This window comes from Oryctolagus cuniculus, chromosome 14 (assembly GCF_964237555.1).
Source record: "Oryctolagus cuniculus chromosome 14, mOryCun1.1, whole genome shotgun sequence".
Classification (NCBI taxonomy): Eukaryota; Metazoa; Chordata; class Mammalia; order Lagomorpha; family Leporidae; genus Oryctolagus; species Oryctolagus cuniculus.
In genome coordinates this window covers 50641689-50667780 of record NC_091445.1, presented here as the reverse complement: position 1 = coordinate 50667780, position 26092 = coordinate 50641689, and the positions used below count along the sequence as shown (strand labels likewise).

The 26092-nt window shown below is 37.5% G+C and overlaps 1 protein-coding gene across 7 annotated transcripts in view; it reads left to right on the top strand.

Moving 5' to 3' along the window:
- Positions 1-26092, top strand: part of CDH12 (cadherin 12) — a 1101741-nt gene that overhangs the window by 156446 nt on the left and 919203 nt on the right. The window lies entirely within an intron of this gene.

Here is a 26092-nt window from a genome sequence, read left to right as displayed (position 1 = left end):
CTCCTCCCTCTCCTATTAGATTCTTATTATTTTTTTTTTTTTTTACTAAGATCTATGTTCACTTAACATTATACACATAAGATTAATTCTATACTTAGGAAACAGTTCATCAAATAGTACAAAAAAATAAAAAAAAAAAAACCTGTTCCTCAACAGTCAAGAGGCCAGGGCTATTCAAAGTCATTACATCTCAAAGAGTCAATTTTACATCTATAGATTACCTTTTAGGTGTTCTATTAATTACCGTAGGTCAGGGAAAACAGGTGGTATTTGTCCTTTTGTGACTGGCTTATTTCACTAAGTATAATGTTTTCCATTTGTATATATTTTGTCACAAATGACAGGATTTCAATTATTTTACCAGTGTGTAGTATCCCATGGTGTACACATGCCATAATTTCTTTATCCAGTCTTCAGTCGATGGGCACTTGGGTTGATTCCATGGCTTAGCTATCATGAATTGAGCTGCAATAAACATGGAAGTACAGATAACTCTTTCATATGCTGATTTCATTTCCCTTAGGTAAATTCCCAGGAGTAGGATGGCTGGGTCATATGGTAGGTCTATACTCAGATTTCTAGGTATCTCCATACTGTCTCCCACAGTGGCTTTACCAGTTTACATTCCCACCAGCGGTGGATTAGGGTACCTTTCCCCCACATCCTCACAAGCATTTGTTGTTTGTTGATTTCTCTATGAAAGTTATTCTAACAGGGGTGAAATGAAACCTCATTTTGGTTTTTATTTATGGCTAGTGATCCTGAGCATTGTTTTAAGTGTCTGTTGGCCATCTGAATTTCCTCTATTGAAAAATATCTGTTTAAGTCCTTTGCCCATTTCTTATTGGGCTGTTTGTTTTGTTGTTTTTGAATTTATTGAGCTCTTTATAGATTCTAAAATTTAATCCTTTTTCACTTCAATAGTTTGCAAATAATTTCTCCCATTCTATCAGTTGTCTTTTCACTTCCTGTTTCTTTACCACACAAAGCTTCTTAATTTGATGTAATCCCATTTGTCAATTTTGTCTTTCATTGCCTACGTCTCTGAGTTCTTTTACAAGAACTCTTTGCCTATGCCAATGTCTTACAGGGTTTCCCTGAAGTTTTCTAATAATTTGATGGTATCAGGTCATAGATTTATGTCTTTGATCCATTTTGAGTGGATATTTTTGTAAGATGTAAGGTAGGGGTCTTGCTTCATATTTCTGCATATGAAGATATTGTTTTCTCAGCACCATTTATTGGAGAGACTGTCCTTGCTCCAGGGATTGATTGTAGCTACTTTGTCAAAGATAAGTTGGTTGTAGATACATGGCTTGATTTCTGGAGTTTCTATTCTGTAACATTTGTCTATCCATCTGTTGTGTTAGTAGCAGGCTGTTTTGATTATAAGTGCTCTGTAGTATGTCTTGAAATCTGCTATTAGTATTGTCATACCTCTGGCTTTGTTTTTGTTGTATAAGATTTCTTTAGCTATTTGGTTCTGCTGTGTTTCCATATAAATTTTAGCATCATTTTTTCTATATCTGAGAAGAATGTCATTGGTATTTTGATTGGCATCATATTGAATCAGTAAATTGCCTTCTATGTTTTAATGGTATTGTTTCTTTCAATCCATGAACATGGAAGATTTTTCCATTTTTTGTGTCTTCCATTTATTTCTATAATTTTTTGTAATTCTCATTGTAGAGATAGTTCTTTGTTATATTTATTCCAATATTTAAATTTTTTGCATAAATACAAATAGGATTGAAATTGGAAACTCTTTTTCAGCCATATCATATTATATGAATACAAAAGCTATTGATTTTTGTGTGTTGATTTTATTACCTGCCACTTTACCAGAAAATTTCATGAGTTCCAATAGTCTTGTAATGGAGTCTTCTGGAAGCCCCATATCTAGAATCATGTTTAAGAGCATTTTGTATGTGTGTGTTAGGTTAGAGTTCCAGCTCTTCTTATTTCAGCTTCCAGCTATGTGCATGCCATGGGGCACCAGGTGATGCTTTAAGTACTTGGGTTGTGGGCATCCATGTTTAAGACCTGTATTGTGTTCCAGACTTCTGGCTTGTCTTGGCCCAGCCTGGGCTGTTGTGGGTATTTGGAGAATGAATTAGCAAAAGAAAGATATTCTCTGTCTCTCATGCATTCTCTCTCTCCCACATACACACAGACACATACACATTTAAAAATAGATAAATTAATTGAAATAGTATCTTGAAGAAATTTTAGTGAAATCGAAATACAGATTTGGGACAAAAATGTGATGTGATAAGTTAATAATAGATAAATCTAAACTCTCTGTTTCAGTGATTTTGAACTATGTAGTGCTGAAGATTTTATCTAAAGCTTATGTCTCATTTGATCAATTATAAAATGCAGAAAATATTAACTCATATCAATTTGGTTGTTGTGAGAATTAAGGAGATAATAGACATCAAGAGCTTAGAAGAGTTCTCATTACATAGTACGTGGAATGTTTCCTTGTTATATTCTTTTGTACTTAGTATGTATTTTTCATTTCTAGAATCTATACTTCAAGAAACAATAGGAAGTTAACCCTATAATCATTTCAGTGCCAAATAAATCAATATTAATTTACCCTCTTCCCCTATTCCTCTTGCAATTACTCACATAAATATTAAAAAAGGTCAATAGGCAGGGAAATTACAGTAGATTTTAGATAATATCTCAAAATATGGAATCAACATTGAATATTATATGGCCCTTGGGTACTAGAAAGACAACTGTGCCAGGAAGTGACCTGAGTCTTTTGGTCTTTGTCTTGTGTACAGGAGATGCTTTGGGATTATCTGTCCATCATTCCTTCATGACCATCTTAGCTCTTAGTTCCTAACTGATCTGCTGAATTATAATTGTACGTGGTATTATATACATTACTCATTTAAGGTCACTGTTCGAGGTTAACTCTATTAACTAATTGCCTTCTCTTACCTTGAATGTGTTATAGAGAAATGCATATATACATATAGTCTTAACAAAAGTCACTGTGTTGCTAAGCCACCTGCAGCGCTGGCACCACAGATTCTAGTCCCGGTTGGGGTGCCGGATTCTGTCCCAGTTGCTCCTCTTCCAGTCCGGCTCTCTGCTGTGGTCTGGGAAGCCAGTGGAGGATGGCCCAAGTGCTTGAGCCCTGTACCCGCATGGGAGGCCAGGAGGAAGCACCTGGCTTCTGGTTCCAGATAGGCGCAGTGCGCCAGCCGTAGCGGCCATTTGGGGGGTGAACCAATGGAAAGAAGACCTTTCTCTGTCTGTCTGTCTCTCTCTCTCACTGTCTAATTCTGCCTGTCAAAAAAAAAAAAAAAAAGTCACTGTGTGGCGTATACTTTTCATGGACAATAATATGATGTACATTATATAAAACTGATAGGGTAACATATATTTATTTTAGGGGTGTAAGAAGTAATGAGTTTTTATTTTTTTCCAATCTTTTTCTATATTTTGTACATTTGTAAATTTGTACAATTTTTCTACAATGAGCATAACTCTCATTTGGAGTAAGAAAAAAAAAGGGCTATAAAATACAAGCCTTCTATGTCCTTTAGAGAAAAGAATTAGCAATTACTTTCCTTTACAGGAGCATTATATTTTCTGATTTCCTCAGAGTTACTGTAGAGAAATGCTGAATTATATTGCCCCTCAGCCACAAAGTGCTTTCCAATGTTTGTAAGCTATATTTAACAGGATGCTCCGAGTAAGATGCAGCTTCATTAGGGTGATATTTTATAATAATTCTGTGCCAGAATGATGCAATAGGGCTAGAAACACCGGGATTACACACTTTACTCATATACGACTGAAGGTGTTCAAACACATATGGGCAGAAACACAAATTTAGCATCAGTGTTAGAGTATTCCCTTAGAGAGCAGTTATTTTCATCTGCACACTCATTCTTCTTTCATACTTGATATGCAAGCACACACAATTTCCTGTGTGAATATGGATATACATCTGTTTCTAGGGGACTATGTGTGAATTAGCTAAAGGCAGCAGCTAAGTGTACTCACACTTGGCAACGCATCTGAGTGGATTTATTTTACTTATTTTAACTTGAAAATTAATGTATTTCACTTGAATTTCTGAGTACTTTATTGTGGGATCTTGACATGGGACGTGTGGCTATTTATTATAGTTATTTATTATAGGTATAATTGAAAATATAAGAGTAAGTCATTGTGAATTTTAGCTATATAACATTCAAGAAAAATTTTGTTACTTATTGCTAAAGGCCCTGGTCCGAAAAGTGTTATTCTTTAATAAGAAGTGCTACAACGTGGCTTCATTATGTGATTCTGCCAGGGAAAGTGTTAGATCTAGCATAAAAATGAGGGAAATACCAACCCATGATCTGATTCTCTATGTTTCAAGCTACTTAATTAGGAGGGAAACAGGCTGAATGATTCCAGCGATGCTTTTTGCTCGGGATACAGGATTTCATGAGTTATGTTAATATTTATAGGAGCTCCCTGTAAAGTAGGGAAACAGAAGAGTATACACAGCCCAGTTAGGTAGAATCTGTAATATACATTACAGTAGTGTCACAAAAACTCAGGGGAAACAACCAAGGATGGAGCCAAAAAGAAAAATCAAAGTGTATCACCAAAAACAATCCAGGAGAGAGCCCTATTTGAGGTGTCACAAACATATTTTTAACTCTATTTTTCTTGCTGAGGCTGTCATTTGTATGTAGAAAAGGCACACATATGTCGTATGGCTCAGTGTCATAGAGAAGTGTATCTGAGCTACTGAGCTTGTATCTGCAGAGGCAGGCCCTAAGAAGAAGACACAAAGTCAGGGTCTCCTAGACAAAGCACAGAATATAGTAAGGCCATTGGCCATTAGAGGAAATAGCCATGTGAGCAAACCGACATGAAGAACAAAAAATGCTGTTTCACAAGTATACACAAAAGATAGTGAAAAGCATGAAGGATGAGGATCCTAACCTCACATGGCAGCTTTATCAATGTACATTTAAATATATGATGCTTTATGGTTTTAGACATGGCTGTGTGTAAAAATTAAGTATTGCATGATTGACAAAGTCCTGAAATTAAGAATTCTCAACATAGAGCGTGCAGAATCTCCCCAGATACTTGGAGGAAAGATTTCTTATCTTAGGCCAATGACATACATAAAGTTATAAGTTCAAAGAAAGAATATGTCTCATTTTTTTAAAAAAATATTAATACAAAGAGAATAGATTTCATGCATTTAATTGATACTTCACTAAGAAGATAATACTTCCCTCCTTGCCTCAATCCTCCCTCCTTCCTTTCTTTTTGCCCCTTCAATTTTTGCAATAACATACTTTCAATGTACTTTCTAATCGCAGGCTTAATGTACCACTAACCATAATGTTCAACAAGTAAAATGTAGAAAGTCCATTGTTCCAAGGGAATAAAACAAGAGCTATAAACAATAATCAGATCATAAGATGTCATTTTCATTCTTATACATTTTTTGTATTCTATTTTAACTACCACATATCAGAGAAAATATGATATATGTCTTTCTGAGAATGGCCTATTTTATTAAGCATAATTGTTTCCAGTTGCATCCATTTTGTTATAAAAGTCAGGATTTCCATTTTTTGTTGTTAGCTGAGCAGTAGGTAAATTTTGTAATTGTACTGGAAGCTAAGATATATTTTTAAATGTCAGACAGGCATTTTGATGAATGTTAGTTTCTTTATGAGGTCCAGGGTGGTTAAATAACATGAATATATTTTCCTAGAGGTGGATTACTCTGTTATATATTTAAAATATTCCCATTAGCTTAAAACATATCTATGTGAAAATATGGGGAAAATATTTCAATAGTTTATACTGAATTTCAGAAGGAACATTTTCTGTATTACTATCACACTCAATGTACCTAAGAAATTTTATTTTTTTAAGATTTATTTGTTTTTTTGAGAGGCAGAGTTACTGACAAGGTAAAGGAAAGAGACAGAGAGAGGAGTCTTCTATTTGGTGATTCACTCCCCAAATGACCAGAACAACTGGAGCTGAGCCAATCTAAAGCCAGGTGCTTCTTCCAGATCACCCATGTGTGTTCAGGGGCCAGAGCACTTGGGTCATCTTCTGTTGCTTTTCCTAAGCAATTAGCAAGGAGCTGGCTCAAAAGTGGAACAGCTGAAACTCAAACAGCACCCTTGCGGGATGCTTATGGAGGCTTAGCCGTCTATGCCACGGTGCTGGTCCCCCTTTCATGATAAAATTTCACTTTGTATTTCCGAAAGGAGAACATCCATTTTTATTCCATTTGTAGGAGTGTTTTCACCAAGTGCTTACATTTCTGTTCTCTCAGGAATTTTCTAGTTTCCTGGAGGACATTTGCCATCAGTAACCATTTATCCCTTATGTGAGTGAAAAATGAAGAGAGGAAACAGAAACAAAGCAATAAAAACAGAAATGGTAACTTATGTAAGCTGAATTTTGAGTTGTTGTGAAAGTCCTGTGTGGAAAACCTCATCACCCATGTGATGATGTTTTTATGTGTGGGACACATGCAAATGATTAGATGGTGGGTGTAGGGTCTTCATGAATGGATCTGTGCCTTCACAAGAAATCTCAGAGAGCCTATTTTGCATTTTCCACCAAGAGAAGACACAATAAGAAACCTTAAGTCTGTAGCCTGGTAGAAACCCTTTGCCCATGCTAATACTCTATCCCCGGGCTTCTCAGCCTCCAGAGCTGTGAGAAACAATTTTCTGTCTGTAATCCACATAATCTCTAACATTTCATTATAACAGCTTGACCTAAAAAATTGCCTTTTCAAAATAGGAGATCACAATTTATAGTACTTAAGCATAAAACTAATATATAAATATTATTATGCAGCTGGTATTAGACAAACACCTAGGAAGAATTATTCAGTTTTATCAACATAAAAACTTTAAAGTTGATGTTAGTACTGCATTCAAAGGACACTAAGTCCGAAAAAGACTGAATAACATATCTAAAGTGATATGATCAATTGTAGCAGAGGGCAGAATCTAAGGACTTTCTAAAAACGTGTTCTCCACTAAGACCCAAGTGAACAGCGAAGAGTATTTTAAGAACTGTAAAATATGATTCATTAGCGAATCCGGTATACCACAAATGGTGTCTAATAGCTTCCTTCTTCACACACTTGGCAAAGCACATCAAAAAATCATGGTACAAATGGAGGAACATTTTCTGATTCCAGCCCATCTCTCTTTTTCATGTACCCCTTCATTCTGAGCCATGCATTTGGCTATCATCCCCAAGGTGGGCCAGGGGACTGTGTCACAGCCCATACGTGCCAATCCTCACACCCACGTGGCTTTCTTTCATTGTCCGATTGTGAGGAATGGAGGCTACTTTTCCATGTTTGAGCTTCTTTCAAGGATGTTGAAGAGTTATACCATTACTAGACTGTCAACCCCATGATTTGTACTTTCTTTTCTGATTGCTATTTATCTGTAATCATCACTCCAGAATTTGCATACCGTTATACATTCAACACTATACTTTGTAAAAGATAGGGGATGTCCACATTTTTAGTATCAGATTATACATATTCTAGATAGCATTGTCCTTTTGTGTCCACTGTGTCCTTTTGTGTCCACTGTGAGTTTAGCCAAATTGCCAAATCTTAGGGAACAGCCTCCACAGACTGCCTTTATTGCAGATATTGCTGTAAGTGGGTATCTTGGATCATTTTAATTTCACAATAGCTGGCTACAAATTTAGGAGTCCCTAAGAGCATCCTCGGATGCAATAATTCTCTAGAACAAGTCACAGAACTTAGGAAATACACTGTATTTACAATTATTATTCTATCATAAGAAAAAATCAAATGAAAATTAGGCAAGGGAAGAGATACACAGAACAGAATGCAGGTGGAGGAGGCAGAGCATATGATCCTCTCTCTGAGTCATAGAAAGTTTTAGTTCCTCCTGGCCACACTGTAAGCAGACTATGACAATGCAGTGTTGCCACCTATGTGGTCTCACCTGAGCCTTTAGTGCCCAGGGTTCTCAGGGACTTGATCAACTATGACCTCTTGATCAGCCTACAGCCCCTCCTGAAATTTAGGCAGATGCCTTCTGCCTCTAGTTTCTCTGTGCCAGAACTAATATGTGATGTCTCAAATCCCCTACCATAAATCACATTGCTATATTATCTGGTGGCCAAAACCACCAGTAAACAAAGAAACAAAGAAGCATTCCAAAGGACCTCACCATCGAGTAACAAAAGGTACTTTGTGCATCTTCTGTTAGTGCAGTGAAATACCTGAGGTTGGTAACTTCATATAGGAGAGGAATTTTTAGTTCACATTTCTAGAAGTTTAAGAGCCTGCAGCCAGCAACAGTTTGGCTCTGGTGCAGGGCTCCTGGCAAAGACAATGCAATGGTGAAGCATTTATAAAAGAAATGCATTGGGCCGGCGCCATGGCTTAATAGGCTAATCCTCCGCCTGGCGGCGCCGGCACACTGGGTTCTAGTCCCAGTCGGGGCGCCGGATTCTGTCCCGGTTGACCCTCTTCCAGGCCAGCTCTCTGCTGTGGCCAGGGAGTGCAGTGGAGGATGGCCCAAGTGCTTGGGTCCTGCACCCCATGGGAGACCAGGAGAAGCACCTGGCTCCTGTCATCGGATTAGCGCGGTGCGCCGGCCACAGTGCACCGGCCGCAGCTGCCATTGGAGGGTGAACTAATGGCAAAGGAAGACCTTTCTCTCTGTCTCTCTGTCTCTCTCTCTCTCTCTCTCTCTCACTGTCCACTCTGCCTGTCCAAAAAAAGAAAAATGCATTGCATGACCAGGCAAGAAATCAGAATATCCCAGAAAGCACCAGTAATGACCTTCCACCAGACCACACCTCTTAAAGTTCCTAGCATCTCTTAACATAGCCACTCTGGGGACCAAACATTAATACACAAACCTGGGGGCAGGTGTGAAGTAAAATCATATCCAAGATATAACAAAGGGCAAAGGCAAGGCTTCTTTTTTTTTTTTTTTTTTTTTTTTTTTTTTTTTTTTTTTAGATTTAAAAGCATTTAATAGAGTCAAAGTCCTCCAGCCACAGCAGCATGGAGGGGGTATTCCAAGAGAGGAAGAAACCCAAAGGGACTGGTTGTAGTGTGGTTTTTAAGTACAATTTTGAAGGAAAAAAAAAAAAAAAACTAGACAATCAGATTGGCATTCAGTTACTAGGCAGGGACGAAACCCAAAGGACCTGATTTATAATCCTTCATTCTTCTGGCTTGCTCATGATAAACAAAAAACCCTCCAGAAGGGTGGGGGAGAAATCACCAAGGGCTTCTCTTTCAATAAATTAATTCTTCCCTATACATTGGACCACAAATTAAACTTTGGAAGTTAATGATTTTAGTATCCTTTCTTGATTGTTCATTTACCTTAATTCCTTGAAATAAAACTGAGGAATGTCTGAAAAATAATAAAATATTTATCTTTCAGTACCTATAGCACTGGAAAATGTTAGCAACTTTATTTCATCCATTTAAGGTGCTTAAAATTCATGTACAACTCAAGAGCATTTGTTTCATTGGGAGGATAAGAGTGGTATAGATGGAAGGAGTGGTGTAGTGTTTAAACCTAATAATTATTACTGTATTTTTATTCAGGCTGAAGCACACACTATAGGTTTCCATAATCTAAACTACATAATTCGGTATTTATATTATTTTTGAAAAACCTAAACTAATGTTCTCCTCAGGACATGAGAATTGAATATATGATGAATTTTTTTATTTTATTTATTTATTTTTTGGACAGGCAGAGTGGACAATGAGAGAGAGAGACAGAGAGAAAGGTCTTCCTTTGCCTTTGGTTCACCCTCCAATGGCTGCCACGGCCAGCGCGCTGCGGCCAGTGCATCGCGCTGATCCAAAGCCAGGAACCAGGTGCTTCTTCTGGTCTCCCATGGGGTGCAGGGCCCAAGCACCTGGGCCATCCTCCACTGCACTCCTGGGCCATCCTCCACTGCACTCCTGGGCCATAGCAGAGAGCTTGCCTGGAAGAGGGGCAACCAGGACAGAATCCAGTGCCCCGACCGGGACTAGAACCTGGTGTGCCGGCGCCGCAGGTGGAGGATTAGCCTATTGAGCTGTGGCGCCGGCCTATATGATGAATATTGATAATTTCCACAATAAATGCATATTCAATACATGTGTATTAGCTAATAGGTATCCCTGAAATATAGGGGGCAGTGATAACATGGAGACAGTCTTAAACTTATAGATTTAAACATACATGCTCTGTGAAAAAGCTTAAAGATTTTAAATTTTCTCAACTAAACTGAAAGCCTCTCTACAGAAAATATATTTTTTCTCATGAGTTTTTATATTATTTCTAAGCAAGATCAAGGATATATTAATCTCTAGACAAACAACCTGAATTGAGAGAGCATTTGAGAACCCTTTGGGGTGAGGCCAAAAGCAGTCTAAGTCTCAAGCCACAAACAACAAAATCTGACACTGTAATGAATATGTGTTTTAGGGACAATTAAAGTTGACTTCACTCAATATTGCTTCGACTCACTCTCCATACACACTCTTTACCATACAATGCTAGCATTATTTCCAAAAGCAGCAGCCATAGAGGAAGCTAACTCTGGAAAATGTATCTTCTCAATACCATATATCTATCTACTATTCCTAAACCTGCCAAGCATTTGGGATCTTGTTTGTACATCCTTTCTTTTATAAAGACAAGACTGCAATTACCTATATATTCTATCCCTTACCAGTCTACCAGTAATGGATGAACTCTTCACTTTCTTCTCATTGTGCTAATATTTTCCTATTCATTTCTAGGCTTATGTTATGTGAAGTGATATTCATTTAACATTGTGTATTTTAATGCATTTGTTTCTGTGCTCTGGTTTGATCTCTGTGAGACAGGTACTCTGTTTTTTAAGTTTTTAAAATTTTATTTAAGTTATACAAGTTTCATGTGTTTAATATATACAGATATAGGAACACAGTGATACTTCCCAGCCTACCCTCCAGCCCATGCTCCAACCCTTCATCCTGCTCCTTCTCCTATTCACACTCTCAATTTTTGCAAAGATCTATTTTCAGTTTATTTAATACTTGTAAGTTTAACCCTATACTAACTAAAGAGTTCAACAAATAGTATGAAAAAAGAAATATTGTTCCTCAACAGATGACACAAGGGGTATAAACAGTCATCAAATTTCAAAATATCCATTTCACTCCAATATATTATATTTAGGTACTCTATTAGTTATACCATATCAGGGAAAACATATGATATCTATATTTTGGGTACTGGCTTATTTCACTAAGTGTGATGATTTCCAATTGCATCCATTTTGTTGCATAATACAGGATTTCATTTTTTTTTTTTTACAGCTGAATAGTACCCCATAGTGTATATATACCATAATTCATTTTATACAGTCATCATTGGATGGACATCCTGTTTGGTTCCATATCTTAGCTTGTGAATTGAGCTGCAATGAACACATGGGTACAGATAACTCTTTCATATGCTGATTACATTTACCTTGGGTAAATTCCCAGTAGTGGAATGGCTGGGTCATAAGGTAGGTCTATATTCAAATTTCTGAGGTATCTCCATACTGTTTTTTGCTGTAGCTTTACTAGTTTACATTCCTAGAGCAGTGGATTAGGATACCTTATTCCCCACATCCTCACTAGCATTTTATTTTGGTTGATTTGTGTATGAAAGCCATTCTAATTTGGTGAGGTGAAACCTCATTGTGGTTTTGATTTGTAATTTCCTGATGGCTAGTGATCCTGAGCATTGTTTTAACTATCTGTTGACCATTTGAATTTCCTCTCTTAAAAAATGCCTGTTCATGTCCTTTACCCATTTCTAAACGGAATTGTTTGTTTTGTTGTTGAGTTTCTTGAGTTATTTATAGATTCTGGATATTAACCCTTTATCAGTTGCATAATTTGCAAATATTTTCTCCTATTCTGTTGTTTGACTTATCACTTTGTTGAGTGTGTGTTTATACTGCAGAAGCTTCTCAGCTTGATGGAATCCCATTTGTCCATTTTGGATTGACTGCTTCTGGGTTTTTTTGCCAAGAAGTCTTCCCCTATGCAAATGTCTTGCAGAGTTTTCTCAATGTTCTCTATTAGTTTGATGGTTATCAGGTCATAGATTTAGGTCTTTTCCATTTGAGTGGATTTTTGTGTAAGCTGTAAGGTAGGGATCTAGTTTCATCTCTCTGAAACCAGAGACCAAATTTATTTGGCACCATTTGTTGAAGAAACTTTCCATGCTCCAGAAATTGATTTTAGTTCTTTTGTCAAAACAAATTGGTTGTAGATGCATGTTTTGATTTTTGGAGTTGCTATTCTATTGCATTTTTCTATCTGTTTTGTGCCAGTACCAGGCTTTTTTGATTATAACTGCCCTGTAGTATGTCCTAAAATCAGGTATTGTGATGCTTCCATGTTTATTTTTGTTGTTTAAGATTACTTAGCTATTTGAGGTCTCTTATGTTTCCATATGGATTTTAGCATCATTTTTTCTAGATCTGAGAAAAATTTCATTGGTATTTTGATTAGGATCACTTTGAATCTGTGAATTGCTTTCAGTAATTTGATATTTTGATATTTATTCATTTACTCCATGAGCACAGATTTTTTTTTCATTTTTATGTCTTTCTTTAATATATGGTAATTTTCATTGTGGAGATCTTTGATGTCATTGGTTAAATTTATTCAAAATTATTTAAGTTTTTGTAGCATTTGTGAATGGGATTGATCTTAGAAGTTCTTTATCAGCAATGGGATTGCCTGTGTGTACAAGGGCTATTGCTTTTTGTATGTTAATTTTGTTACCTGCCATTTTACCAAGCTCATTTATGAGTTCTAATAGTCTCTCAATGGAGTCTGTTGGATTCCTATATATAGAATTATGTCATCTGCAAATTTGTTTCCTTTTGATGTTTTTTTCTTGCCTAATGGCACTGACTTGCAGGACTATATTGAACAGCAATGATGAAAGTGGGCATCCTTGTGTGGTTGTGGATCTTAGTGGGAAGCCTTCCAACTTTTTCCCATTCAGTAGAATGCTGGCAATGGGTTTGTCATGAATTGCCTTGATTGTGTTGAGTAGTGTTTCTTATATACCTAATTTATTTACGGTATTCATCATGAAAGAATATTGTGTTTTATCAAATGCTTCCTCTGTTCTACTGTGATAATCATATGGTTTTTGTTCTTCAGCTTGTTAATGTGATGTATCACATTTATTGATTGGTGAATGTTGAACATTCCCTATGTACCAGAGTTAAATCTTACTTGTCCCAGGTGAATGATCATTCTGATGTGTTGTTGGATTCAATTAGCTAATATGTTGTTGAGGACTGTTCCATCTTTCTTCATCAGGTATATGGTCTACAGTTCTCTTTCTTTGTTGTATCTTTTTTCTTGCTTAGGAATTAAGGTGATAAAGACTTCAAAGAAGTTTGGGAGGATTCCATCTCTTTCAATTGTTTTAAATAGCTTGAGAAGAATTGGAATCAATTTTTCTAAAACTATCTTGTAGAATTCAGCACTGAAGCCATCTGGCACTTGGCTTGTCTTTGTTGTGAGGGTCTTTATTATTGATTCAATCTCCAACTTGTTTATTGATTTCTAGGTATTCTATGTCTTCATGACTCAATTTTTGTAACTTGTATATGAGAAATAATCCATCCATTTCTTCTAGGTTTCCCAATTTGTTGTCATACAGCTCTTTGTAGTTAATTCCTGATGATTCATTTTATTTCTATGGTATATGTTGTTACATTTCCTTTGTAATCTATGATTTTATTGATTTTTCTCCTACTTTTTTTTGGTTATTTAGCCCAATGGTTTATCAATTTTGTTTATTTATCCAAAAAATATCTCTTCCTTTCACTGATCTTTCGTATTGTATTTTGTTTGATTTTGTTTATTTCTCTAATCTTAATTATTTCTTTCCTCCTATTAATTTTGCGTTTAGTTTGTTGTTGTTTTTCTAGGTCCTTAGGATGCATTGAAAGCTCATTTATTTGGTACCTTTCCAATCTCTTCTTGTCAGTACCAATTGCTATAAACTTTCTACTTAACAGTGCTTTTATTGTATCCCATAAATTTTGATATGGTGTATTGTCATCTTTATTTATTTCCAGACTTTTTTTATTTCTTCTATGACACACTGTTCATTTAAGAGTATGTTGTTCCATCTCCATGTGCTTGCATATATTATAGAGATTCTTGAGTTGTTGATTTCCAGCTTTATTCCATTGTGATCAAAGAAGATTCACAGTATGATTTTAATTTTTTTCAGTTTGCTTTATGGTCTAGCATGTGGTCCATCCTAGAGAAAGTTCCAAGACTGGTGAGAAGAAAGTGTATTCTGCAACTGTGGGATGATCAATTCTATAGATATCAATTAGGTCAAATTGGTCCATAGTGTCGATTAGCTCTATTGTTTCTTCATTGATTTTCTGTCTAGTTGATCTGTCCATTGATGAAAGTGAGTTCTTGAAGTCCACTGTTACTATTGTGTTGGAGTTTATGTCTCCCTTTATATACATAACCTTTCTTTAAAATATCCATGTACCCTGTATTTGGGTGCATATACATCTATTGTAGTCACATCTTCCTGTTGAATTGATCCCTTAATCTTTAGATAGTGCCCTTCTTCACCTCTTTTAACAGTTTCTCTGTTAAGGTCTATTTTGTCTGATGTTAGGATGGCTACATCTGCTCTTTTTTGCCTTTCATTAAGATGGGATGTCTTAGGGCTGGTGCCATGGCTCACTTGGTTAATCTTCTGCCTGTGGTGCCGGCATCCCATATAGGCCCCAGGTTCTAGTCCCGGTTGCTCCTTTTCCAGTCCAGCTCTCTGCTGTGGCCCAGGAAGGCAGTGGAGGATGGTCCAGGTGTGCTGGCTGTGGCAGCCATTTGGAGGGTGAACCAACAGAAGGAAGACCTTTCTCTTTGTTTCTCTCTCACTATCTAACTCTATCTGTCAAATAAAAAAAAAATTAAACAAATACAGATGTGATGTCTTTTTCTATCCTTTGGTTTCAGGCTGCATGTATCTTTGTTGGGAAGGTGCATTTTTCATAGACATCAAAAAGATGGATCTTGTTTGTAATCTGTTTGGCCAGCCTGTATCTTTTAACTTGACAGTTTACGCCATTTTAATTTTTTTTTTTTAAATTCACTTATTTGAATTGCAGAGTTGCAGAGAGGCAGAAGGAGAGAGAGAGGTCTTCCATCTGCTCATTCACTCCCCAGATTGCCACAACATCCCATTCTGTGCCATTCTGAAGCCTGTATGCAGGAGCTTCTTCTGGATCTCCCATATGGATGCAGGGGCCCAAGGACTTGGACCATTTTCCACTGCCTTCTCAGGCCATTGCAGAGAGCTGGAATGGAAGTTGAGCAGCTGGGACTTGAACTGGTGCCCATAAAGGATGTGGCACTGCAAGCAGCAGCTTTACCCACTATGCCACAGCATATTGCATAAACATTCAAGGTTACTATTGATAAGTAACAACTTGACCCTGCCATTTTTCAATATTATTATTGTTTACTTTGGATTTCCTTTGTACTTTTAATGGGAGATTTTCTGCCATCACCTTCTTTCATAGTTATGACCATGTTTCTGTGTTTCTGTGTGTAGCACATCCTTAAGCATCTTTTGTAATGCTGGACAAGTGGTGACAAATTCTTTCATTTCTGTTTGTTATGGAAGGTCTTTATTTCACCTTCATTCATAAATGAGAGCTTTACAGGGCACAGTATTTTGGGTTAACAGTGTTTTTTTTTTTTTTTTTTCCTCTTAAGACTTGGACTATGTATCTCTATTCTCCCAGCAGTAGAGTTTCCCAGGAGAAGTCAGCTGTGAGTTTTATTGGAGGTCATCTAAAAGTAAATCTGGGATTTCTCTCATGTGCATTTTCAAATCTTTGTGTTTTACCATGGAAAGTTTGACTACAATATATTGTGGTGAAGAACATTTCAGGTCATGTCTATGAGGAGATCTATGTGATTCCTGAACTTGCACATCCCTTTCTTTCTCCAAATTGGGGAAGTAATTATTTCACTAAATAGGCCCTCTAGTCCATTCTCTATTTCCACACCTTCAGGAACTCCCTAAGATCCATATTTTTGGTCATTTGATAGTATCCCATAAATCTCCAACACTGTGTTTTATCTTTATAATTTCTTCCTTTTTTTGTTTGCTTGCTTGCTTTTTTGTTTTTTGGTCTGACTGATAGATTTCCAAAGATTTGTTTTCTAGCTTGGATATTTTTTCCTCTGCTTCACCAAGTCTGTTGCTAAGGCTTTCCATTGCATTTTTTATTTGATCTATTGAATTCTTCATTTCTAATATTTCATTTTGATTTCTCTTTAAAATCTCAATTTCATGGGAAAAAATTTATTTGTCATGTATTGATTTCTTTAATTTGTGGTTTTGGTTCTGATTCCTTTTGAGTAACCCTGTGACTAATCTATTGAATTCAGTTTCTGGCATTTTATCAATCTCTTCATCTTCACATTCTAAGATTTATGTTGTTATATTCCTTTGTGGGTGGGTCATGTTGTCTTCCTTATCTTGTTTCTTGAATATCTGCATTTATTTTTAGGCATTTGTGGAGATACATGTTGGTTTTATCCTCTGAAGGCTTTTATCTTTGAATTTTGCCTCTGTGTCTTAGTGGAAGTCTGCACTTTCAGTGAATACCATGAGGTGTGTGCTGGGTGTGGCCACGGAGCTCTGGTCAGTGCTCTTGGTGGGGTGAGTATCCAGGGTGACACCCATGTTAGGCATGGTAGATCTCTCGCTAACAGAAGATGGGGAATGGTCACCTCTGTTGGTGTGATCATACCCTCACCTCCTCAATGTCTGGGAGTCAGCCCCCAGTGGGTGCAGCACTTTTCTACATCACCATATGAATTGCACAAATGATCACAGACCTCCCTTTGAGCATGGATCATGCTGCAATGGCCCATCCCAGGCAATTAATGAGTTCTAAGAGTGTGAAGCCACACATAGTGATTGCCAGAGACCCAGCTACACCCTGTGCTTTCTTGGGTAGCCACAGAACCCCCACCATCTCAGCACACAAGGCTCCCACAGTCACTGGGTGCAGAGGATCCACTCCACCCCACAAGCCTGTTAGGTGCACAGAGAAACAGATGTTCCCTGAACATCTGTTCAGGTGGGTGCTCCACTTAGGCAGCTTGAGCTCTGGAGCCTGTGATATATTGGGAGGCTGGGGGCACCTTACTGTCATATATGGATGCCCATCCCACTCTCAATCCTCCCAGTAAGGCTCAAAGTCAGTGGAGACCACAGTTTTTCTCTATGCTAGAATCTCTGGATCACACGTATGAACAAGAGCCACTGGCCAAATGTTGTACTCTCCCTGCCACTGCTGCCAGTACTGCTGAGAAAATGGTGTCCTATCTTAGCCAGTTGCTGTGTACTTGCACAAGGGCTTCTGCAGCTGCTGCTTAAGCCTCAAATGCATTCCCTTTCTCAGCAGGGCACCCAGCACCATTGTGGGGAGAATGGAGTGAAGCATGCACCTTTTACTTACACTGGTCCTACAGGTACCTTCTAGCCCTTAGGGCTCTAGGCAGCACTCACACTATGCTCTCCCTCCTGCTATATTACCAAGGTTGCTGCACTCTGACCTCACCTCCATCTCCAAGCTGGAGCACTCTCAGGCTCTGGACTTCTGGAGCTCTGTGTTGTGTCCGTGTTTGTGCTACACATCATCTTCACACAGATCCACAGTATTCATCTCTCTCCTGTAGAATTTCTACTATGGTTTTCTCTCTAATTCTCCCCTGAGAATGCCTTTCCTACATTTTTTTTTCTATTTATCCCCAGCCTAGTGCAGTATGTTGTTCCCTATTCTGCCATCTTGGAATCCCCTAGATGGGTACTCTCTTTTCTCTACCTGCTTCTACATTAGTCACAACATATGGTGCAGAGTAGCACCACAAGTAGTGATAAATGAATCAATAGGAAATGAAATAATTAAAGTTTTCAACAATGGGGCACATGCATTCTTCACATGGTACCAGCTTACGTGGTTCTTCAATAAGCTGAGTAAATACATAAAATCACAGATGTCCTAAACAGCACTCTGGCTTAAGAATCAGCCCTTAAGGCACTTGGCTCTGGCTGAAGAGCCCATGAGAGTATTTTAGGCATGGAAAGCCAAGACACTCTGGCAAAAAAACAAACAAACAAACAAACAAAAATACCTAAATGAAAGATCTCTGTGAGTGAGATCCCAGTAGAAAGAACAGGCCATCAAAGAAGGAGGTACCTTTCTCTGAAGGGAGGAGAGAACTTCCACTTTGGCTATGACCCTGTCTGAATAAGATCAAAGTCGGCGAACTTAAGAGGCTTCCATAGCCTTGGCAACTCATGACTAGAGCGTAGGGAGATTACTGACACCATAAACAAGAGTGTCAAATTATTGAGTCAACAATAGGAGTCACTGTGTACTTACTCCTCATGTGGGATCTGTCCTTAATGTGTTGTCCAATGTGAAGTAATGCTATAACTAGTACTGAAACAGTATTTTACACTTCATATTCTGTGTGGGTGCAAACTGATGAAATCTTTACTTAATATATACTAAATCAATCTTCTGTATTTAAAGATAATTGAAAATGAATCTTGATGTGAATGGAGTGGGAGAGGGAGCGGGAGATGTGAGGGTGCGGGTGGGAGGGAAGTTATGGGGGGGAAGCCATTGTAATACATAAACCCTACTTTCAAAAATTATATTTACTAAATAAAAGTTAAAAAAAGAAAACAAAATAAAGAAAAAATAAGCTGAGTAAATAATATCAAATTATAATTCATTAAAATAAACTTAAGCAGCTGAGATAACATAAACCAAACTTTTCAAGTAAATAGAGAGATAATTAATTCAAATCTGAGATTTATAGTATAATAGCAGTTGTGCTATACTGTGATTTCAAAGTTTCATTTGACAAGCATTAAATACCTGTGCTACAGATTAAAGAGGAATTCATGTGCTCTAAATAATGGGAGTACAGAAAGGCACAGTTAATGTTACGTTATCTGAATCTCTGTAAAAATAATTTGTACTTTTCGCAGGCAGAAATATAATTCTCTTAGGCATGGGACAAACATCTCAAGAGTTGGTAGATGGTATTAAGATGATATTCCAACTTAAAAAAAGCTTTAAATGTGTTGAAGCACTCAGAGAAAACCATGTAGCATCCCAGAATTTAACTCCAAGTAGCATAGAAAAACCACTTTGGCCTGCAGCTTTTGGAACAGGTTTCCTGAATTAAAGGTACCTTAGTGATTGCTGAAGAACATCTGATTTTAAATATTTTGCAGTATCATATTGGTGTATTGGGATACATTAGCTTTTAAATATCTGGCATGCTGATGAGTTCTTCATTAGAGCAGAGTTAGTTAAATGTTCATGACTTCTCCCAATATTCAATTAGGATTAACCTCTGCCCTCTATTTCTTGTGCTTTTTTCATATTTATATCTAGAAAACCATAAATTATTTTTAAATGGACTCCTCATATTCTTCCATCAGATAACAGAATATTATTATATTCTGATTATTTTCATAATAATACATCAGTACCAGGACCAGCGCTGTGGCAGAGCAGGTTAAGCAGCTGTCTGGAGTGCCATCATCGCATATGGGTGCCGATTTGGGTCCTGGCTGCTCCACCTTTGAACCAGCTCCCTCCTAATGTGCCACGGAAAGCAGTGGAACATGGCCCAAGTACTTGGGCCTCTGCATGCACATGGGAAGGCCAAATAAAGCTCCCATGTCCTGGTTTCAGTCTAGCCCAGTCTGCCCATTGCAGCCATTGGAAACTGAACCTACAAATTGCCTCTCCCTTTCTGTAATTATGCCTTTCAAATAAGCAAGTCTTTATATAAAACTATATAAATATGTACTATATATTATAAATATAAAACTATATATAATATACTTATATAAAAGGTACTTTTCATATAAATTACCATAATAATAATGGGTTATTAATATATGAAAGGTGTTGGGGAACAAATGGGAAGAGCCATTTTTTCCCAATGGAGAAGATGTTCTAGTCCTCTGACACCTGTACTTACACCAGCTGATGAGATTTCCCATGGTGCTAGGACTGCTGTGTTTAGAACTTCCCTAGAAAGTCCTTTGGAAAGACAGGTCAGGCTTAGAGATCATGGTTTAACTGGTTGGAATTAGATGTCTAGACCACTTTGCATTAGAAAATAAAGATTTATGTGATAAGACGGCAATAGAGCAAAGGATCAATTTTCTTTGATTATGAGATCCCACAGTTGATGGAATGAGCACACTACAGAACCAGATAAAAATATATAAAATTATACATTTTGATTGAGGTAACAGAGTTGAAATGAAGGAGAGAGATTGAGTTTTATTTCTGAAATGGCATAATATGGAATAGGGCAACAACAATAAGGTAAATTGTTCTCAACTTTGAATTAATATATAAGAAAATTCATTTAGTGCTGAGTGTGGATGGATTATATACTTTCAAACCAGGAGGAGACTTGCCAGAAGCCATGGAACATGTGGAATCATTTTTAAATGGCAGGATAAGAAGGCTCAATTCTATGCTACACTAGCAGTAGAAGAATTATATAAGACCAAGCAATGGAACAATGGAATCAAGTAATGCATATGATTAATCTCTCTCTTTCATCTACTTCCTATGTATACAGTCATGTATATGTCCTATGTATACAGTCATGTATATGTCATATGTATACATTCATATATGTGTCATATCTATCTCTCCATCTATTCTGTACAAATTTATTATACTACATTGTTACACATGCATATCCCTAACCTGTAATTGTTTGAAAGCTTTTAAGCAGTGCTTATAATGTGTTGAGCATTTTCCCAAGCAGTTTCCATACATCAACTGATATAATCCTCAAAACAACCCTGTGGGACATATATACTATTGTTCCAATTTTACAGGTCAAGAAACTAAGGCCAGTAGGCTAAAGAACTAGCCACAGGACAAATCATAGGAAAAGGATGGGATGGAGTAGGATTGATATACAGTCCCCATTTCTGAAGATGGAGAATCTTAACTATTCTCTTCAGATATATACCAATAGGACCAGTTTTCTTGCATAAACATCTCTAGGCACTGTTGTAGAGCTTATTGTAAGGTAGATTGTGTGTTATCTGGTTGAATGTAGTAAACATCTTGAAAGAGGTTTTACGAAGAGTACCAAATATTTTTATATAGCTATTTAAATATATTCTGCAATATCCATTTCTGCCAAAATCTATGTTATTGGAGACTTAGTGTATTGTTTGTTGAGAAAATGGTTTCTGGAAAACCAGAGTCTCTTTTGTACAAATCCGGTCTTCATCACATATTTAGTTTGTGACATTGAGCAAATAACATAAACTTTATTATGTCTTCATATTCCTAATGATAAAAAGGTGACTTAACTGTGAATTTCATGGAATTTTGTTATAAGGCCTAAACAATAAATGTAACTTAAACTTTTAAGACATTTCTGCTATAGAGGAAGAAATTAAAGACATTACTTTCATACCAATATGATTATAAAGTGGGAGAAATGTAGAAAGGAGAGTTGAAAATAGAGGCATGGAGACTTTCCTCAGGGTTTCCTATGAAAGAGTATCTGGTCAACCCCAGAAATATCTGGACTGATTGCCAGAAGACCTTACATTGATGACAGCACTTGCAAGAGGAGGAGAGGTTTTGATACTGCATGTCTTGTAAAATTCATCTTTATTGTTCATGAATGTAAAAGGAAATAATAAAGTATGCAGTTCTATTAACAAAACAAATTCTTACCAGTACAAATCAGTGTACTCGTTTCCAGGCATATGTATATGAAATTACGTATTTTATATCAAAACATGTTTGAACATATTTCTATTTAAAAGTTTTTGTCTTCACTCATTTCTTGAATTCTAAAAATAAATAAAAATAATAGTAATACCTAACATCATTAACTAAATGTTTTCTGTGTATCTGGCAGTGTTTTAAGTGAAATATGTATGGAAATGCATACATATAATATTTTAGGCATGAAATGTAATTGGGGCTCAAGAAGTGTCCTGCATAGGCATGAAGCATTGGAACATGTAGATGTTACATGGTAGATTTCTTCTCAAAAACTGCAAATGATGTGAAGCCTCGGATGTATTACGGGTTTGATTGTTGATGTGTGCCCTCAATAATTCCTTTCAGGGAGAACAAGATTATATGGTCTATCTTCAACATATTTATTTCAATAGTTTTAAAAACCCAGTCAAACAACTCTTATTTTCTTTTTTATTTTCAAAAACATTTTTATATTTCCCCAAAGAATTGAGGAAGTTTACAATTTATTATAAAAGAAATTGATCAAAATATGTCCCTAAGAATATATGTATATGGAAATCCAATTTTTCATTTGATATAGAATTATTTACTTGCAATCTCAATTTTAAATATAATACCGCATTACTTTAATGATTTATAGCAATATTTGCTCTGTAGTGAACTTGGACTATTTAAATGGAAATAAATAAGCAAAATTATAGTTATAGTTATTTTTTCCTAGTATAGGTTTTGTTTCTTGAAGAATAGATCCATTGTTGAACCTGTTTATTTGTGTGTGGTATGCACAACTTTCCAAAATGTTATTAGGTTACATAATTCACATGGAATGATGAATATTGCCTAGGATGATTTCCATCCCCTGTGATTCACTATGGGTTCCTTGTTATTTTCTTTAAGTATTTAATTAATCATCTTGCTTTGGTAACTAGAATCCTTTGCAGAGAATTGTGAACAGGCAAATCCCAATATTTTACCATTAGACACATTGACCTATTGCATTTCATATAACACTAGGACATCATGTTATATTTCTTTATGCCTTCTATTTTATTATATGGTTTGGTCTTTATCATTTATTTGTATTTTATGTATTTCTCCAATTTAATAAGGAGTTGTTTGGGCAATAAATAGGATAAAAGATGCTATGTAATGTTATAGGGGATAACAAAACAATTTGATATCAAACATTTAACTCCAGGTATTAGAATTCTAATTTACACAAAAGATAAGGCCAGTGCCGCGGCTCACTAGGCTAATCCTCTGCCTAGTGGCACCGGCACACAGGGTTCTAGTCCCTGTCAGGGCGCCGGATTCTGTCCCGGTTGCCCCTCTTCCAGGCCAGCTCTTTGCTGTGGCCAGGGAGTGCAGTGGAGGATGGCCCAGGTGCTTGGGCCTGCGCCCCATGGGAGACCAGGAAAAACACCTGGCTCCTGCCTTGGGATCAGCATGGTGCGCTGGCCCCAGTGCGCCGGCAGCAGTGGCCATTGGAGGGTGAACCAACGGCAAAGGAAGACCTTTCTCTCTGTCTCTCTCTCTCACTGTCCACTCTGCCTGTTAAAAAAAAGATAATTATCCATGGTATACAGTGACCATACTGATATAAATAATAAATATATGCACTTGTTCTCCTTGATAGGTGACAACTAACTGAGCACCAAAAAGGAAACCTGTTAAAGTGAAATGAACACTATGAGAAACGGTGACTTGATCAGCCCTCACCCTGACTGTTGATGAGCAGCATAATATGTTATCCCTCTTAGTATTTTTTTTGTTTGTTCCACTGAATACTTTTGGTTAAATACTGTAATCAATACACAATTCTTCTTAAGTGCTGAAACTTAACTGAAAACTGATCACTGTTAAATATAAGAGTGGGAATAAGAGAGGTAAGAGATGTGCAATTCGGGACATGCTCAAGTTGACTTACCTCAAACCGTAGAGTTAGAAACATACCAGGGGATTCCAATTCTACCCCCTCAAGGTGGCATGTACCAATGCCATCTGACTAGTCCTGGTGATCAATTTCTGTTCACAATTGATCATAATGATAGGACTAAGAGCCAAAGGGAGCACATAAACAAGACTAGTGTTTGCAGATACTAGCTGATAGAATAAAAAAGGGAAAGAACGATCCAACATGGGAAGTGAGATACACAGCAGACCCATAGAATGGCAGATGTCCTAAACAGCACTCTGGCCTCAGAATCAGCCCTTAAGGCATGCGGATCCGGCTGAAAAGCCAATGAGAGTATTTCAGGCATGGAAAGCCAAGACACTCTGGGGGAAAAAAAAAAAAAACCCTTAATGAAAGATCTCTGCGAGTGAGATTCCAGCGGAAAGAACGGGTCATCAAAGAAGGAGGTACCTTTCTCTGAAGGGAGGAGAGAACTTCCACTTTGACCATGGCCTTGTCTAAATATGATCAGAGTCAGTGAACTCAGGGGGCTTCCATAGCCTTGGCAGTTCATGACAAGAGCCTAGGGTGATTACTGATGCCATAAACAAGAGTGTCAATTTGTTAAATCAACAACAGGAGTCACTGTGCACTTACTCCTCATGTAGGATCTTTGTCCTTAGTGTGCTGTACATTGAGATTTAATGCTATAATGAGTACTCAAACAGTATTTTTCACTTTATGTTTCTGTGTGGGAGCAAACTGCTGAAATCTTTACTTAATGTATGCTAAACTGATCTTCTGTATACAAAGAGAATCGGAAATGAATCTTGATGTGAATGGAAGGGGAGAGGGAGTGGGAAAGGGGAGGGTTGCGGGTTGGAGGGACATTATTGGGGGGGAAGGCATTGTAATCCATATTCTGTACTTTGGAAATTTATATTCATTAAATAAAAGTTTAAAAAATTATATATGCACGTATTTGTATTAGTGTGTTTAAATTTTTTTATATATTTAGTTGGAAGGTTGAAAGATGGGGAGAGATAGATCTCCCATTGATTTGTTCATTCCCATAATTACTGCCACAGTCGTGGCTGGGCCAAGCAGAAGCAAGGAGCCTGGATGTTAACCCATGTCTTCCATGGGGATGCTGCCTCCCAAGGTACACGTTAGCTGGAAACTAGAATCAGGAGTGAAGCCAAGATTTGAGATTCATTTATTTATTTGAAAGGCAGAGGTACAGAGAGAAAGAGAGATAGGGGGCAGAGAGAGAGAACTCTTTCTCCTGCTGATTCACTCCCCAGATGGCCGCAATGACTAGGGCTGGGCCAGGCCAAAGCCAGGAGCCAGGAGTTTCATCTGCGTCTCCCACATGGGTTTAGGGGCCCAAACACTTAGGTTAACTGCTCTCTGAGGCACATTATTAGGGAGATGGAATGGAAGTGGAGCAGCAATGAACCAGTACTCATATGGAATGCTGGTGCTACAGATGGCAGCTTAACCTGCTGCACCGCAGTGCCAGCCCCTAGATCCAGCGTTTGAACCCAGGCACTATGATACAGGGTGCAGGTTTCACAAGTGGCATCTTAACTGCTGGGGCAAATGCCTTCCCATGTGTTACAGTTTTAAACCTCACAACAATGCAGAGGGAGACTTATGAATCTACTTCAGGGTGAGGCCAGGAGCAGATAATTTAACTGCAAGAGTACAGATAGGTACAGCCACTCTAACCTCAAGTACTATGCCTTCTCCATTGATGGTGGCAACTAAATTGAGCAAAGATCAATACAGTGACATTGACTTTAAAAGCTGGTTTGTGGCCAGCATTGTGGCACAGGGTTTTAAGCCACTGCTTGTGACACTAGCATCCCATATTGGAGTGGTAGTTTGAGTCCTGGTTGCTCTGCTACTCATCAGCTTCTGTTACTATGTGTGGGAAAGCAGCAGGTGATGGCCCAAGTGCTTGGGCTCCTGCTACTTATGTGGGAGAAAAGAATGGAGTTCCAGGCTCCTGGTTGTGGTGGCATTTGGGGAATGAACAATGAGCAAGCAGATGGAAATCCTCTCTCTCTCTCTTTCCCTGCCCCTCTTCCCCCTAACTCTTTCTCCTTTATTCTCTCTCCTTCGTCACTATACATTTGAAATGAATAAGTAAATCTTTAAAAAAACCTCAGTGGTCTGTGACAGGAAATGCTGGTAATCAACGACTTCATTTCTGGTTGTGTTTTCTTTTTTAAATCTTCCTAAGATTCAGTTACATATGAAGCTAGAAGGAGCCAT